Consider the following 18991-nt stretch of genomic DNA (forward strand, 5'->3'; position numbering starts at 1 on the left):
GTCTGGTTCAAAGACAGAGAGTTTAGAGCTCAATTCGCACCCATGAAGCACCTTATTAAAATTTCAGTCTGGGTGTATGCAGGAGACAAACCAGCATCTTGTCAAAGTGCCACTCCACGGCAGGTCTAGCAGGGACGCGCTCCGGTGTTAGCACACGCTGGTACATTGTCTCGGCGCTGGATGTGATACACGCCAGCAATCTCTGCCTCCACAGCCAGGAATTTATTATTAACAGCAATTCTGAAACAGCTCAATCGCAGGGCTATGTGAAACACCAAAGCGCTTCTATGTTTATTACCTTTGCAAACAACAAAATATCACCGTCCCTCAGTGCTTCCCGCAAATCTGCAGCAATGATGCAAAGCAGCATTTTTTTTTTAAATTCCCTTTCGGAATACAAATGCCTGCCTTCTCCTATTGCTGCCTTTTCCTAACCGAGACGCACTGTGGACAATAGTTTCTGAATCAGCGATACCTTCCCACACTGTTGGCAAACACTGAAGAAATAAATAATAACATTGTGCTACAATCCCGGAAGGAAAAGGGAAAAGAAAGTAAATAAATAAATTAACAATCAGCAGCTTAAAAAACAAAGACAACATTAAAACATCGTGAAAATATAAGAAATACCAGCGGTCAAGGATGAGGATTAATGGGCAGAAAAGCAGCAGCGGCACTTATTGCAGAGGCACAGAGAATCCTCCTTCCCTGGAACTCATGCAACTAATGACCTCTCCAAGTGCTGAATTCCCCGGCTCGGCACAAGCCCGCGCACTGCCGGCTGTGGCACACACACATCCCAACTTGTCAACTCCACTAACGCAATTACAGCGGGGGAGGCAGGAGCCACAGAGCCCCGGGAGCTGCGGCTCCGCCGAGCGCGGAGTGCAGCGGAGAGGGGAGGAGAGCCCTGAGCATGTCGGCAAGTAAGAAGTGAAGAGCATTTACCAGCAGCAGCGGCGGCAGCAGCAGGTTGAGCAGCCCGAGCGCCTCTCACCGTCTCTGGGCGATAACTTCGCACCGGTGCGGATTCCTTCAGTGCGGAGGGGACACCCCTTCCTTCCCTGCCCTTCCCCGCCTTCGCTCTGCTCTCGCTGCGCGACCCGTCCCTCCCGCCAGGAGCGGAGCGCCGGGAAGCGCCAGGAAGAAGCGCCGGGAAGCGCCGGGAAGCGCCAGGAAGAAGCGCCGGGAAGCGCCGCAGCCTCGCGCCGCCCCCGGGGAGCGCGGGAGCCGCGGCCGCGGGGGGAGCGCGCCCGGCTGAGGGAGCGCGCGCCGCGGCCCCGACGCGCGCGCCTCTCCCCGCGGGTGCCGCGCGCGCCGCAGCCAATCCCCGCGCTCGGTGCAAGGGCGCGCGCCGCCGGGGGCGCGCGGCGGTGCGGGGAGCGGGGCGGGCGGGGGGCGGCGGCGGAGAGGGGACGGGGACGGGAACGGGGACGGGGACGGGGACGGGGATGGGGACGGGAGCGGCAGCACCGCCACCGCCGCCGCGAGCGTGTCCTTGTTCCCCTGACCGACCCTGCGCACAGCGGGCGGCTGCCCCGGCCGGGCGCTGCCGCAGAGGCGCGGGAGCCGGAGACGCCCCGGGTCTCCGGCGTCGGGATGCTCGTCCCGCCGCCCCGGCGAGGCGATGCGGGTCGGGAGGCGATGCGGGTCGGGAGGGGAGGGTCCCTTCCCAAGGGGGGGCCCGCCGCCGCCGCTGCGCAGCCCGAGGAGCGCGCAGACACAACAACAAAATCTGAGCAGGGGAAAAAAAAAGAATTGTTAAAAAATCGCTTCCATCTTTTTGCCACAAGTTAGAACCGTTCCAACAACTGTTGTCACTTCTGCAGAATGGAATGGCTTTAGCCTCCAACATCACGTTCTATATAACGTTACTTCCGAACTGTGTGCAGAATACTTATCTTTTCACTGAAATAACTAGATGTTGACTATTACTGAACCTTTAATTTCTCCCTCCACATTGCTACATATCTGTCAGATCACCAGTAGCACCAAAACCAGGAGCACTAAAGCAAAGTAGATCAGGAAACAAGAGAGTGACAAGGTACAAGGCACAAGCTGATGTCAACCTGTAAAACTTTGTACATATTCTTGGCAAGGCCAAGAGGAAAATAGCAACTGAAATTAGCCAGAAATCGGAAACAGAAGCGAAAAGGAGCCTTGGACATGGGTAATGCATGGCAGCAGGGCTAATGGTGCCACTTAACTTCATGTATATATTCCATACCATAAAAAATCTCTGTAGAGAAATGAAGTAAACTGGAGCACATTGGATTAGCTGCAGTTGGGAAAAGTGCACTATAAATTTCTGATTAGAGAGAAACTACAGCAGAGTTAATTTCCCAACTGTAACTGTAGTTTTGTAACTGTCAACAAAGAGCAAGAATTTTAAGGGGTAATCCAGAAACCAGCAGGGATGCATCTCTCAGCTTTTCAAGGTTAATTGAGAAAAGGGGAGAGCCTAGTGTACTGGTAGAGCTCGGTAAATTACATGCAATGCTGTCGCTTGAGGACTGCATCTATTCACAGGAGTGAAGAAGATCCACAGAGCCACAACTTCTCCCTGGCCTCATCCTTTTCCATGGCATTTCACAGATTTCAAGATGTGTCCTTGTCTCTAAAGCTGTGGTCAAGATTTTAATATATGCATGGTGATGTGTTGATTCTGCAGAGAAACTTGTGTGCAGATATACTGCGACAGCCATTTTACTGGAAATAATATTCCTGCTTGAAAGTAAACTAGATTGCAAAAATGAATGTTAGAGAAGTCTTTAAAAGGCTGTTGCAGTTAAGTAATGAGTTTTCCCTATCAGGAAAGAAAGACAGAATTACACTGAGCTTGGAAGCAAATCTTGTCAAACTACATTTTGGTGGAGGCAGGCGTCAGTGAAAAAGGTAATGGAAAGTGTGTAATAGCAGTCCATAAAGTGTGTGACTTGATGCTTATGATGATTAGGCAAATTAACAAAATTCAGAATTCATTCAGCTCATACAATCTAAAGATATTTGGAAATCTTCACCTCATTGGAGTGGCATACAGAATATTACAAAGCTACTTAAACAGACCAGTGATTTGAGAGAGAACAAGCGAAAGGCTTATTAAATGCCACGCAGCAAGGATTTGTTGCTGGTCAGTTATGATGGATACGGGTTAATGGCACAGACCAATCCAGCTGCCTTGGTAAGGTGGCCTCATTTGTTCAACAGAGCTGTTGAAGTCAAGGTCAGGCATCTAGTGAAAAAGAACACGGATGACATTTCAGGTTGGGGGATTGTTTTCTGGAAGGCAGTTTACGATAAGCAGCATTAGTTTGTCCTGGTGATTAACTGAGTACATGCTCCCACTGTCATGGGTTAGTGAGGATGACAGCTGGGAGTGGATGGGTGGCAGAGAGAGTATCAAAACAAAAATAACCAGAAGTTGCATGTCGAGGCAGTATCAGTAAGACCAATGTGGAAATACTCACTTTGTGTCCGTATTCAGGATTAATGTTAACTATATAAATCTAGAATATTTGAGAGACAATTAATGAAGGATATCTGTGTCTTCTCCCTAAAGTGAGAGTCCTAACAAGATAGGGAACCATGCTCTCTCTTCCTCTTGTTCTCTGTTTAAATTGATCTTGGATTCCTTTAGATGTGGTGGTACAGCTTCAGTGGAAGACAGGTTTGTTCCCATCCCTTTAATCTGGAGGTAAGGGTACTCTCCTGGGAGTGGGAGACGTGAGACTGAATATGCATGAGGCTGCAGAGAATAACCCAAATACCTCATTTCTTGGGTTAGGTCTCCAAATACCGGATTAGTCAGTATACTGTGACCACAGGCTACTCCTCCTTGAGCATATTTTAAGTATATTAGCTCTGCTTAGTTCTTTGGAGGAAAGAATGTGCATGCCTACCTTCACAAACAAGTTCCAAGCAGTGAATCTGAAGTGAATATAAGTGTATTTCTTCAGCTTTTATTAAGGTGCCTGAGGAATGGGACTGCAGCTGCGTCACTGCCCTGTTGGCTGCATCAGCCACTGCTCCATGGCTGAGCTGCTGAAAAGGCACAGCCTGGAGCCTGCACGTGTTACCAGCTTCAGTCCCCGATGCCTTCAGGGGCTCTCTCAGAATCACCTTGTCACTTACAGAGCCTGCTGACACGAAAGCATCTTGTCCACTTTCAGAAGGGCCATGGCTCTCTTTTTTCACATTTCTTTGAAAAATTGACCTTCAGTGTGATTTGAAAGGAAAGAAGAAAAGAGGCAACAAGAAAGATTAGCAGTTTACTGGTGGTAACTGCTGGATGTTGTCCCCTTGCCTTTTAAGCACACGTTTGAATTTTCTAACCTGGAACTGCTGGTTTTTCAATGTGTCCCTATACATCATTATTTCTCTATTAGTATGTAGGTGTTCCACCACACACATTGCTATAGCTTGATCAAAACAGGCATGATAAAAGAATTTCTGGAAGCCGATGCTATATAAATACATTGTACAATGAAGGCGAAATTTTAGGAGTGCAGCTGATTAATAATAGGAACATTTTACCTATGGAATGTGCACTCTGGTGTTGCTTAAGACTCTAAATAGGATCTTTCTGAAAGTTATATTGCATCTCAAATGTAAGTTATGGGATTGATGGAGTGGTTACTTGGGGCAAGTTCACTGGCTGGCATCACACAAGAGGTCACTCTGGCTGATAACCATAATTTTTTCCAACCCTGTAGGCTGGAAATTGTGAAATGCAATGATCCATTGTAACAACATTGGACTCTTCAGAATAAAGAGAGAGCTTATCTTCCTGAACAATGCCTCTCAAATGTTTTAATGTGTTATAAAGAGGATTATTTTAATTAATTGGTACAATTTCCTACATTTATTATATATACTGGAATATCATTAGTCAGTCATGCAACTGCAACTTATTTAAATGTCCAATTTTCATTCTTTATCCTATGACTGCAATTGCATAGTAAGAAATAAAGAAAAAAATAGACAAAAAACACACATGTGATTTTCTATCTCTTCCAAGGAAGTTACCACACCATGGTTATGGGAGAAGTAGCTGTGTATCATGCAGTGAGCACCCAGCAGAAAAGCAGTGGCATGATACAGAATTTTAACACACTGGAATTACCATCTTTGGTAATTCAGTAGGTGTGGTGTATGGTTGACATTGCAATAAGAGAGTTTGTGTCACCTCCTAAATATTGCCAGAAGCCGTGTGTAATTCATCAAACAAAAAGAAGAGAAAGGTGTTGAAATTGTACCAGAATTTTCAGGTAGTTTCCAGTCTCTTTAGCCTCTTTTTTTCCCCTTCCCTATTATAGGCAGCCCACCCACCTTGTAAGAATTATAGCCTGTCTTTGAAGTGGCTCAAATGGAAGCACTGAGCAGGTAGAAAGCCACTTGCTCTATGCTTGAACAGCTCTCAACAATGCAAAGCCATCAACAAGGTTGCAGTTTTGGAAGAAGAAGACGAGAAAAAAAAGATGGAAAATCTTTGTAGGTAATACCTGCTCAGTGGAAAGTTAAGATAATGTGAAGACTTTTGGAACTCTGTTGTGCTTTGAGGAATTGCTGTCTTCAAAAGAGCATGTTCAGTATGCACAGCCATCCCTAGTGGATGCAAAACTCACCAGAACACCACCTGTGTGCCATGATGTGTGTTCTGCATACAGGAAACTCTAGACTTACACACCTAACCTCTTTTTTCCCTATAGCTGACCACAAAGGGTTCAAAGGCATTTGGAAGAATATGGCTGTCAACCAACTGTAAAGTGGATTAGTACCAGCTGTAAACAAATGAGTCTCTGCTCATCTGGCTGACCAAGAGGAGAATTCACTGGTCACTGAGAAGAATTTTTGTGTTTAACTTGTCCAGCTCACAGGAAAACACACATTGTGGGTGTTACAATTGGGTGTCACTGTTGAAGAGTTGGTGGGATGCCCCGCTCACACAGTAGTTACTGTGCTAAGAATGCTTCTATGATAATCCTAAACCACTTATACAAATGTTAAACTAAAGACATAAATGTCAGGGCCATTCTTACTCTGTGAATCAGGACCCAGGTCTCTTACCTCCTCTGGCCCACCCAGTTACTGGAGTCATACTGGTTTCTAAAGACTTTTTAGATTCCAGTTGCCAAAGACTGAAATCTGTATTGTCATTGCTGTTGTAACATAAATGGAAGATACAGTTGTTAACTAGTCCTTAGTTTGGTTTTGCAAGCTCCTGTCTGCTGAGTGTAATTGCAGTGTTAATTCTCTCAGCCATTTTAATGACTCTGACACGACAGAGGATGCACAGTTGCACTTGTATTCCTGCAGTAATTACTGAGAGGTTGTAGCCATTACATTAAAGAAAAAGTATTTGCTTTCTGTAGTTGTCTGTATATAAAAATGCCTTTGCTTTTTGAGAGTGGGAGAAAATACCACCAGGTGATTATGATAAAAACCATGGAGGTCAGGGAGCATTCTGGGTGGTAACAATGAGTTCACTGACAAAGTGAGCTGAGGATAAATTCAACATTTATTTCTGATGTCAGAAGTTTTCTCTCAGCTCTGCATGAAGTGGTATTGGTGTGGATGAGGTACCCCACAGACGCACACTGCACGAGACTAAATGAGGCTGATTTTAGGTAAATGGCACTGCCCACAGACAGTTCTAGTACCTAGTCTAGGTGAAAGGTCACTTACATTTGTTTAGCCACAAGAAGTGGTAGAATATATATCTGGAAAAATACACAGGAAAAAAAAAGGGCAAGTAGCAAGGTGTAAAGGATGCAGTAGCTATTTTGTATAAGATGGAAATTACTCCAGTCAGTCCAAGATTTGAAGCCTGCCTCAAAAGCAATGTTAAGTTTGCAGTCTGCTGCAGCAGAGAGCCTGTGAACTGGTACAGACAAATCATCTCCTGGAAGGTGCATGTGGGGAAAAAAAAAAAAAAAAAGAGAAACTAGAAATGCCCAGAATATAAAACAGGGCGTGCAGTTTGTGAAAGTTTACCTCAGTTTACCTTCTGAATGATACATGTTGACCCCTATATGAAATGCCAATGCAAACTTCACCAACAGAGTTTGTTCCTGTTAAGTAAAACCACTCTGGAGATTGAGGGAGGAAGTAGGGGGGGGGAAAGCGGAATTTGTTATCTAGAAATAATTTCACAGATAAGTAAATATTTTAGCTTTCATAGGCTGGCCTACAATTAAAAAATATAATAGAACAATATTTTTTTCATTTTTTTAGTACACAAGAACTATCAAAAGAATGAGAAATATTAAATAATAATAAACCAACATAAATTTTCAGAATTTTCTTTTTCCCCCAACAGGTAGCATGAGTTCTTTGTTAGTGCACAGCATTTTTAATAAGATACTTAAATACTAGAGATAGGTCTTTAAGTAAGCTACAAGTTAATTTTACTTTTGCTCTGTTCAACCTTAATTTTACCCCAGTCTTTCATTACTGACTTTTATGTTCTGTGCCTTCTTATGCCCTCTTTTCTTTTAATGCAAAGTATTTCCTTGAAAAGAAGTTCCACACAAGCACACAAAATTATTCAGCTGCTTAATTTATCTTCTGACAAAATCCAACAACTCCATTCAGGATCAGAGCCCTTTTTTTTCTACTGACTAAAGAGGATGACACAGTCCTTTCTCTGTGAAGGTCGTGGTTTAAGTGCCTGATTTCCTGAATACTGTATGAAAGAAGGATGATGAACTTAGCTGTTATCAGCTACTTTGTGTGACGAAAGGTGCAAGATAAAGAGGAACTTTTCATGCCTGATCTCCTTTCATTATCTGTTGTGTTAAACTGCACTGAGCAGTCCCTGAGAAGCCCAATATTTAATGCATTGGCTATAGCAGCACTGGGCAATAGATTTATAAAGTGATATGGTATACTTGCTGTAAATATGTATAATGCAAAGAAACATGTCCATTTATCACTTCTACCAGTATGAACTCCTGCAGTGCAGAAAGAAATTAAGGCAGCCATAGAAGAATGGCAAGTTTGAGCCGGAAATAAGTTTTCAGGGCTGTATAATCTACAGTGTCCGTTTTAAGTTTATGAAAATACCAGGAATCACTAATGAAGTGCCTAAATGCTAAAATAAGGGGGTTTTAACTGTAGATAAATAGGAAAGAACAAACCAAAACTGAATTGAAACGTTTATTATGTCTAGATGTTTTATAAAGTTGAAATTTAAAGTGCTGAAAAAGGGAAAAGAAGAGAATGCAAGTAATCCAAGGAACAACGAGAATATTTACTCAACTGGATTAGTTTAATGCATGTTTTCTGTTGTTTTCTTACTTAAATATATATATGTACCATTTAAAAAAATGTCATGCTTGCCATATAAAATCTGCCAACTTAATGATCCACAATTTCCTTCTCGGTTTAATGTCACTTCACTGTAATTTTTCTGTATTTTCAAACAGTTGTTTAGTTTTCTGTGCTCATTAAAGACATAATTTCTTTGCTCCCAAAGGAACTAGTAAATGCTGGTTAACACACTATGACAGCAGGACTTGCTAAGTGAGTTATTTTATATTTTATTCTTCCCATTCTCTTCCAAAGACATGTAGATATACTTATTTAAAATACTTGTCTTGGTGCTCTCACATTATTCAGTGTAAAATATGAGGATGGCAGAACTTTCACACTGATACACTTTTGCAGAACTGACATTTGTGAAACTGTATTTATATGTTCTCTGCATTCTCCTGTCCTGTTAGTGTTAGAAAGGTGCAGGGGATCCTCTGTACTATTCCTGTCATAAGCTATTCCCAGGCTAATTTCTGATTTCAGGAAAAAAAGAAGGTGTAAGCTGAGACTGTCAGATCCTCATTATGAGAGGATATATACGGGATATTAAGGTACCTCAAAAAGAGAACTTAAAATTCTCTCACTGTCTCCTGAGGAATGTGAAAGTTATTTTACTAATACCAATATTACCTTTTTCTTAATTATCACTATTGAAATAGTAAACTGAAATAGAAACTCTGAAATATATTCAATATAAAAACATGCACAAAATAACATTAAATATATAAAATCAAATGCAGTCTTTACATTGCTAATAAGATTCTGGAACTGCAATTCACTCATCATTGAGTTCATCATATCCAATTTATCCTAGGAATGCTGCAGTTTCTCAGGTCTGATGACCTGCTTCACTTAAAGAAAAACTGTCTTTTCCAGTCTTCCAAATAAATATGACTCTAAATATAATTGAGAATATGTGGCTGTTATGTAAGAAGACACAATCCATACTAATTCATTCATGTGCTCAAATTCAAACTCCAACACATGTCTAACAATGGGCCACACAAAACTTGGTGTCTGTCCGTGATGCTGATTGTTACTCCTGGAATAATTAACTTGCCTCTGGCAATTAATCACCTTGACTGCCAACAAATAGTATATTTATCTTCATTAGCTTCCTGCACGGGAGCCTTTCCTTTATGCTGTAGAGCAGGAGCTCTAAACACCCCGTTTGGCTGCCAAGGGACGCGGATTCCGTGGGAGGGACATGGACTCAGCCGTCCCAGGGACAGGCACAGGCGCTGCCCCTCGGGGAGGGAGCCAAAGGCAGCCCCAGCTCCAAAGGGCTGGGCTGGCACTCTGCATTAAATGTAATTCCTCCACAGCCATAGGAAACCCAAGTCTATTTAAGACTATGATTTGCATTTTCAGCTTCCTCATATATTTTAATGAAAGACAAACAGAATTATGGACAGTGCAAATTATTTTTCTCAAGTGAGAAAGAAAAGAGAGGATGCCAGACTAATTTATTTGCTTTTGTTTGCATCTCCTTTTCCATGATTATCTTAACAAATGAGTTTACTAGCAGGAATGTTTGGTAAAATAATGAAGCAAATATTGTTAAATATTGTGATTATTCATAGCAGAACCTATAAGTCATGTTTCTCCAATTGGAAAAGAGAAATGTGTTGCACAACCTACGTATCCATTCAAAAAGAGCTTGAATATTCAAAAAGCTCTGCTTATGAATGAATTACATAAAAAATTATGCATAGATATTATTCAGCAAACAGTTTGAACATATACATCAGAAAAACTAGTTTGTTTGGAAAACTTGCAAACACATAATGGAGCAAAGAAATTATTCATTATGAATTATTTGCACAGCATCTGTCTTACTTTCTCATGTTAATTGCCTCTGCTAAACCACATTTTCACCCCCTCAGTATGTAAATTTAAATGATTTTGCATATTCTCTGAATATCCAGTAAATGCAAGTTTCATTACTTTACCGCTTACAATTTTTTAGTCTCTAATTGTACTGGAGTTTAGATAATTTTAAAATTTGACCTGCCAGCTTCCTGTAGATTGCAACCTTTTCCTCTGGGTTCTGATTATTGCCTAAAAAGAAAAAAAAGCCACATATAAAAAAATTAAACCCATGCACATTGACTGCATTTGTGGAAGGTCTTTTAAGGTATGTGTTAATTCCCATTGTATTTTTAATCACAACACTTTAAATGTAATTATTATAAATCTAGGACATGACCCACAATTGATTAGAATTAACAGAGAGAATCTTACAGACTTCTCAGAGCCTACAGCAGACCTTCCCCTACAGGAACTGGGCGATGTATCCCTGTATCCTTTTGCACTTCCTAAGAGGTACCACTCTTGCGTAGAATTAGTCTTCCTACAGATACAAGCTTATATATCAGGCAGTCTGACTTCCTCTAGAATATATATCTTTTTTTTCCCTGAATTTTGTGAAATTTTGATTCTTAGACCACCGACTCATGTTGTCTCTCTAAGAAACACCATGAGAAGAAAATGTGCACGTTGTATCCTGTCTTTTTTTTTGCTCTCACTTGATACCACCAGCAGAAATAAGTGTCCAAAGCTGTCTGGTTTTAGAAAACAATTGCAAGTTTAACCCTTCAGACCTGTTAACAGAAACACCCCCCTGGCAAAATCTGTCCCAATGGGTCACTGAGAATGGGCCACCCAAGAAAAGCCTCAGGATTGCCTCTCCTTTATCAGCATGCCCTTTGTTAGAGACCTGCAGAAAGCACTCGGAAAGCGTCAGTGCTGTACTTAGACACCAAGCTCTTTGAGAAGTACAAAAACACTTTTCTAATGGCATAAAACCTTCTGTTTAGGATTCCATCCTCAATGTACCACAAAATACATAACCCCTGAAATTATTCTTTGTTTCTATTTTATACTGAGGTTACAAAACACTGTGTTAACAGAGGTAGCACTAAAAACATCCTTATTCATTTATTTGCTGTGGGCAGTAACCTGGCTGAATGCTTACAGAAAGTGTTTTGCAACAGCCTTTAGTCCTTTTCCAAGGCACAGGAGGCAGATGTTACTGCTGCACATCGCTACTAAAAACTCAAGTTTTCTAGCATCCTAATGGATTACAACAGAGGAAAATAAATCAGGATATAGTGCTATAATACAGTATTTTTGCATCCATATGAAATTTCACTGTCTCGTGCTCTACAGGTATTTGTGGGTCATAACAGAATTTCTGTCATGAGAAGTTCCCAGTGCACCTCAGAGACGTCAGCAGTATTTTCTGCTACTGATCCATCCACCCTTCTGTTCTGTAATGCACCAGGCCTGGATGTCAGATCACATCTGAAATGAACAGCACCAATAAAATTTTGGGCCTAATCTTCAGCAACTCATTTTTTGATGATATTCCTTTAGGCTACTAAACACATCTCTAGGTTTCTCCTTTGGACAGAATGTGTTGTCCAGTGTGCTTTAGCAGTTCAGTGAGCTGAGCTGACTCAAATGAGCCTTGAAATGTTAAATACAACTTGTAATATCAAACATTCTCATATCAAATAATTTTCTTCCTGTGGATCCTAGGGAGATTAAGGACTCACGCGGCGACTGAAATGTCCACTATTTACATCAAATATCTCAGCACTGGCTATATCATTATCTACTCATTGAAGGAATGGCTGGAAAACACAACTGCAGCACTTCTGACTTTATTTGTAAATCAAGGATAAGGAGAATATATCAGGTCCATATGGCAATGAGTGAATGGTAAACGTTGAGTAATTGTGTCACAGTGTGACCAAAGCCTTCATGTACAACCTTGAGGCGATGTTTTCTTTGTAACTGATGTAGAAATTAATTTTTAGGTAAGAGGACAAATTAAATGCAGTATGGCTGCACTTCAAGTTTTCCTTCCATCTGCTTATCTCAAAGCCCAGAGAAAAAAGTTGTCTCTTCTTTATTGTTTTTCTGGTTTTGCTTTCATATCTTGCAGCAGTGTCTGTTTACAGCTTGCTTACCTTCCCTTACTTCTGAGCTGAATTAAGATGAAGTCTGATTTGAATCATCCAAAATGCCTTCACCCAAACCACGCCTGTGTGTTCATAATTGTAGAGTGGGTACTATCAAGGCATTTGCTGCTTCTTTCCCACCCTTTGCTTTGCAGATGCAGAAGAGACACTTAGAGAAGGGTGCTCACTCTCCTTGACATCTTGGGCCTGGTCTGTTTGCCAGCGCAGCCCTCGTACCCTTGCACTGTGTGCAGGATACCCCTGCTGAGGCTGAGCCAGGTCTCCTGCCCTAATCCTGGCACATTCTTACTGACACACATTTTTGTACTATAATTAACTTAATTATCATATCATAAAGCAGGATTAATATTTCAATCTATGCACTTCATGGTAGCCTTATAAAAACCAAACATTTTGAAGGGTAATTAGTAAGTAACTCAGTGTGAAAACTGGGAGGTTGTGTTTTCCAGGACTGGCATTTTAATTGTAAATGCAGTCACATGTAGGATCAAATGGTTCTGGAGATGCTGTTTAAAAAACTCTGAGAATGACAATAGACTATAAGTGAGCAGACCTCAGCGTTGCCAACAATTAAAAGAATTATATTAGCATATAGAGAATAACACTTCCTAAATCACGTTTATTTCAGCATCCTAGTTTCAGGAGGAAATGTGGATTCTTGATACCACTGTGGAACAACTGTTAATTGCATAATGACAGTCACAGTATACAGAAATGAGTAGGGAGTATTTCCATGGAAAGCATATTGTCATTTTCCTTGCATTGAAAGTCAAAGGCAATTAAAACATAATTTAATTAGAGAATATCTTATCAGCTGTAAAAAGTAAAATTGATTGATATTCAGTGTAGGGATAACTTGGCTGCTGCTATTTGTAAAGTGATGCTGAGGCTGACAAATTAGTCACTTGGTTTTTTTATTTGATAATTTCATGTATTTTTATATTTTCTTTCACCACTGAAAGCATTTAATTAGCTAATGTTTGATTGCTCATTGTTTGGAAATGGAAAATGTTACAACTGTATTGTGATTTGAAGAGTTGTTGGCCTTGAGATTAAGCATCTTGCATGACTATATCCTGCTCTCTCATTACTAAAAATATTTATCTGATCATAGGATTTTTCCTATGATTATTTTTGTCTGTGTTACTGTCCAATAAGATGTTTTAGTCTCCACCTTAAACATCACATGTAGCTGGAAACAGGTCAGTGTAGCTCAGAGCAGCTCCAAATCAGTGAGCAATCTCTTCACTTGGAAGAATCCGTATCACTCACCCAAGGGCTGAATTTGGCCATGCAAGGAAGAGCCAATCAGGAGGGATGAACGCTGACAAACCAGCAAACCTATTTCTATTTCTAAAAAGCCACTAAACAAAAGGGATAGCCAACTTTTTTTTAATCCCACTTACATTCATTAAACCAGAAATTTGTTCTCAATCATTACTTCAGTAAAGAGTTGAAGGGTGGTTTGAGTTAATAACCACTAACAAAATATTCAGGTGCCTGTTCTTTTCTGTTAATTTTATTCTTTAGAAGGGGTAGAGTTGATGACATGGCTTCATGGGTTTTTTGGCTATTTCTAATATTTCTGTTCTATTAAGAGAATATCAGCAGACTAATGTCCATATGGATTCCAAATTAAGGCATTACTTCCCTCAGAATGAGCACTTCCACAAGGAAATCCTATGACACTTTCAAAGGACTGGTAAATAAATTTATTAATAAATAATTTAAATTAAAGTGGTCTTCAACACTTGACTAAAACCAGATGCCAGTGCTTTAGGGGTAGGACGTTTGAGCTTTGTAATGCCCCTGTCCATAGAACTTGTACTGCATTTGTAGAGATTAACTGGGTAAAGAAAGAGACTAATCTTTGCCTGAATAAAATAATATCTTCAAGGTGGATTTTTTTGTTTGTTTGGGGTTTTTTTTGTTTGTTTGTGTGTGGGTTTTGTTTGTTTTTTTTAAAGGTTTCAGGTCTTTTTTTTTTTTTGCCCAGATACAAATCCATTCTTCTTGGGTCTACCAAAATCTTTTTGTACTGTGGCAGCTGTGTTTTTTCCCTGCCAGGAAAATCTCTATAGAGGCATTTACTCCTCTGAAGCCCAGTTTTCTATGTGGGCTAACTTCTTTCAAAGTGGAGACCCATTACATTTGAATATGATTAATAAGCTAATTTCTGCTTTGCTCAAGGAAAGGACATCAGTGCACGTGTACACCTTTCTATACTAGAATCAATTTCAGAGGATAGTTTTTCATATTAAATAGGTTATATGAATAAGAATAGTCTCATTTAGATGCAAGAAAATATACAGAATTCTGTATAAATATTCTAACAGTCTGAGAAGAGAAAATAATTTGAAGAAGTAACTCATTAGGTCTGACTTCACAGTGATACCGTGAATATCTTTTTAATTAAAAAAAGATAACTAAATCAATTAGTTGTTTCTCAGATTGTTGGAGACAACTGTTCTCAGGGATATCAGATGTTATATATATATATATATATATGTATAAAATATATAACATATATCATAGTAATGCAATTGCTTCTATGTGAAGTGGTGTTTAGGAGCTGGTAGAAAAATATTTCATTTGAAAAGTCACACAAAAAGCTGAAAAAAGACCAGCAGCATTTTACTGGAGACTCATAAATACACTGCTAGAGATGTATATTAACTATACAGTCTACTGTAGGTGAAGATGTTCCTGCTCAGGGCAGGGGGTTGGCCTAGATGGCCTTTAAAGGTCTCTTCACACCCAAACTATTTGATTATTCTATGATTCTCTGAACTAATACCAGAGAGTAATTTAAAAGTTTGTGAACAAAACCACTGAGGAAGCCTTTAGCTGCATCCAAAAAGGATGTTTCATGAAAAGCCATGCAGTTATTAGGTCAAGAGCTTAAAGAGATAAACCAGCAATTTGTTATTTCACCAATTAAAAGCAATCAGCAAGCAATAGTTACACAGCCTAATAAAATACCTCTCATTTTTGCTGCTCATTATAAACATCTGTGTACTTCACGTACTTTGTACCGTGAATTTATTAAAAATACCTGAAAGCAGCACGTTTGCCAGAAAGGCATGATCACCTTTAAATAAGTAACAAAACAACTTCTGAGAAGTGATGGCAGGCATGAGAAGTGTTCACAAATTGTTAGCTCCCCTCCAATTAATTTTACAAGATGCTTAAAGCTCTCTTGCTCATCTGCGGAGATAAAACCTTCCCCAGTCTGTGCACGAAGGTGCCATTGTTTTCCTTATTGCTGTTGAAAATATTGTACAACTGCTGAATGAGGGTGTAAAGAATTTAGGAAAAATGCCAGTTTGTGGAATTAATTTTGTGCTTTCAGTGTCTTTCATGCAACTGGGCTGGGTTCTGCAACTGCAGCCACAAACGGCCTCCCCACAGGTGCTCACACCAGTGAGCTCAAGTGTCTACAGGAACACAAACTATACTGTGAGGAAGAGAATAAGACTCCTAATTTAAAAGATCCAGCTGTATTTTCCAGTCTTCATTACCTTAACAGGGAGTAAAGAGCAGCTCTGAGACAGCCAGCAAGATAAAAGCCTCCTCTCTTCAGTTACAAGGAGATCTGTAAGAGGGATATCTGCTCTTTGCTTTATTATTTTGTGGGTTTTTTAAGGGGGAAGATAAGGAACATATTACAGTAATCAAATTTACAGAAATAGTTTAAATTTTTTTATTGATGATCAAAAATGGTTTTTGTTTAGCCTAAAATTTCCCCTGGGGGGAAAAAAAAAGAAGAAAAATATGTGACGTATGTGATGTAAAGACATTTCTCCTAAATGCATATTAAAGAAGAGTTGACTACAGACAAACCATAAATTCTGGGAATGCAATTCTCTAACAGCCTGGAGGAGATGGCTGTTTTAAACAAAACAGAGTGATTTAATGAGCCAGTGTACATCTGGGAGGCTGAAGAATGCTGGCAATGTCCACCTTGGTAGCAACAACCACAGTCCAAATGTATGTTTGTCCAAATCTCCCTTTCCTGTTTAAAAATTCTTCTCAAATCATCTGATGCTAGCAGAAGCCTGTCAGATGTTGTTATGAATTACAAAGGATAAAAAAAAAAGATTGGGAGGAAGGCTCTGCATGGTGACAGAATGTGGTTTGAGTATATACTGTTTCTTTTGAAAATTGCAGAACCACTGGGTTTTTATTAATGTGACCAGTGTCTTAAAAAATGGTTAATACTTCCTAAAAAAACCTGCAAATAAGAAACTAGGGCAGGCAGTAATACGCCTATGTTTCAATGCATACTTCACTCAGAAGAATCCCAAAGCCCAGCACAAACACTACGGATCAGGCACTGCTGTAGACTCGAGGATAATCACTGCTACTAAAAGGAACTTGGTCCCACACTCCCAATGACAGGTTTCTAATAGAGTAAAAGAAATCCTCAGAAGTTCTTTTAGATGATGGCAGACCTGACCAAAATGGTAATGGATTTTTGGCCAAGAAACTCAATATAAAGGCAAACAGAGAAGAGCTGTGTTAGTCAAACATAAGTTATTGGGATCAGTACAGAGTAAATGGATGAAATGGCAGGATATGCTAGAGAGGAGGTCAGGTTACACAATGTAATGATCCCCTTTGGCCCTCAGCAGGTGATTCTGTGAAACCCTACTCCTGCAGCAAGTCTGTAATTCCTGTACCACTATTGATTTATTTGTAAGAGACCATACACAGTAATGATACCTGTGCACGATTACTGACAGCATCTGGCCGTGAATTATGTCAGTGAAAATATGTTTAAGTAGAATTATGACTTGCATGTTTTTAATTTCATGGCAAGATCAAGGCCTAAGGAAGAGAACAGGCATATTAATTTCCTAATGGGAAAGCATAAAGTGCATTTTTGTTCACTGTTTCCCACCATTGGTATTACCAGTGCAGCTTCTCTGTAGCAGTAAAAGAGCTGGAACAGGAAAGTCCCAGGAGCTGTAACTGTAACATCAAAAAATTGTGGGTTTTTCCAGAGACCACAAACTGGCACTGTGCTGTATGTTAACATGCACATCGTGGCTCTAAGGATGGACTGGTGATGTCACTGGGAATTTTGATAAGAAGAAGTCCATTAATGTGTTGACTCATGAGGATTTACAGATGATCTCCATGCAAGTCAAATGAATTTTTACAAAGAAATCAAACAGTGTCATAAAGTGTGAGCACAGTTCAGAGCTCAGCTATTTCTGATTCTGGTTCCTGATGCTGTAAAATGGACATTTATTGTGTACTTCATAAAATGATACAATTGACTTTTTGCTTTCAAGCAACATTAAGAAAAAAAGAAAACTAGTAAATTACAATACAAATATCCTGGAGACCTAACTATAAAGTATTACAGCCTAGCAGAGCCTACTGTTCCACATATGTGCATTTTATTTTATACACACATTATAAAACTGGTGTCTAAAGAAATCTGTGTCATGCAAACTTGTAATATCAAATATTAATTTTTGATAATAACACAATGCACCTAAAAATCCATCTGAATATACAGAAGGGAAAATCTTGCATTTATATTATGTATATCCTTTTGCTCTTACAAATATTTTGGGTGTTGAGTTTTGATAGCTTTTTCTCGTTATCCAGTTTTCAAAATAAAATCCTGAAAGATACCCGAAGCTGTTCACCAGTATACAATGGTTATTTGTATGACGTTTCCTACTTTTTTCCATAATAAAACACAGCATAATGATATTTGGGGGGAAAAAAGACTTCAAATATATACCAGAAAACATACCATCCCCTTACTAAAAAAAAGTTAGGAAAACTGGTTTTACTTTCTAAATACTTATGGTCTGCTATAACAAATATCCATGTTTGATTGTATTAATATCATTATTTGAGCCAGAAATATTGCTTTAGCAAGCAATCTGTCCAGTAACATTTTCCAACATCCATAAAGGGGATTTTGGTTAAAAGGAAGTGTTTGTTATACATATTTTACTGCTACTCTATCAGTTTATGGTTTGTTATTCTTAAAAAGGTACTTGCTTTGCTTAGTCTTCGCCTGTTTGCTGTTCATTAGTTAAAGCAAATAACAAATCAGAGTCATGTGATAATGTCAAAGCTGGCTGACAGGACAAGTAAAATTATAAAAATGACTACTGAGGCATGAATTGTAAATAACTATCAAACATAAATACACAGTTAATGTATAAATATAGGTTGCATTTGTGTCAAATTGCACCAAAAGACTCAGTGAAATCAAAACCCAGGAATTTTAGAATTTACCAATATGTTACCCCAACAAAAAGTACTATTTTAAAAATAGTTATTTTCTGTTGGAATATTCTAAATAAAACCATCTTACAGTAAAAACAACTCACTTAAATATTCTAACATTTAGTAAATGGACTAAACAGTGTTTTTAAATGACTGGTCAATAGCCTGTCATTTTGTTTACTTGGCATTTCTAAAGGATTGCTCAGATATTTTATTCATGTGTTGAAAGTTGCAAGTGGTAACCATTTGACTGGATAAAATCCTACAGATTAAAAACCGTACAGATTAAGCATTTAAAGGTTTAGTTTCATAGTTTAATAAGTCTTTATAATTATACTAGCAATAGAAATAGGCAAGGTAAGGCTTGTTTCTGAAAGAGTAGCTTCGGTTACACCAGCAAATATTTGTTTAAGAAGTTGAGGAGTGTGTTG

At 39.4% G+C, this 18991-nt stretch overlaps 1 protein-coding gene across 13 annotated transcripts in view; it reads right to left on the bottom strand.

Annotated features, from left to right (window-relative positions):
• TENM2 (teneurin transmembrane protein 2) overlaps positions 1-18991 on the bottom strand; it is a 654736-nt gene that overhangs the window by 616312 nt on the left and 19433 nt on the right. For 12 of the 13 annotated variants that reach the window (XM_010406241.4, XM_010406240.4, XM_010406238.4 and 9 more), the window contains exon 1: positions 949-1156. The exons of the other annotated variant lie outside the window; for it this stretch is intronic. The gene's annotated coding sequence lies outside the window, so the exon portion shown is untranslated. Of the gene's footprint in view, positions 1-948; positions 1157-18991 lie in introns of those variants that run through there. 13 annotated transcript variants of the gene reach the window in all.

The sequence above is a fragment of the Corvus cornix genome, chromosome 13 (genome assembly GCF_000738735.6).
Source record: "Corvus cornix cornix isolate S_Up_H32 chromosome 13, ASM73873v5, whole genome shotgun sequence".
Lineage (NCBI taxonomy): Eukaryota > Metazoa > Chordata > Aves > Passeriformes > Corvidae > Corvus > Corvus cornix.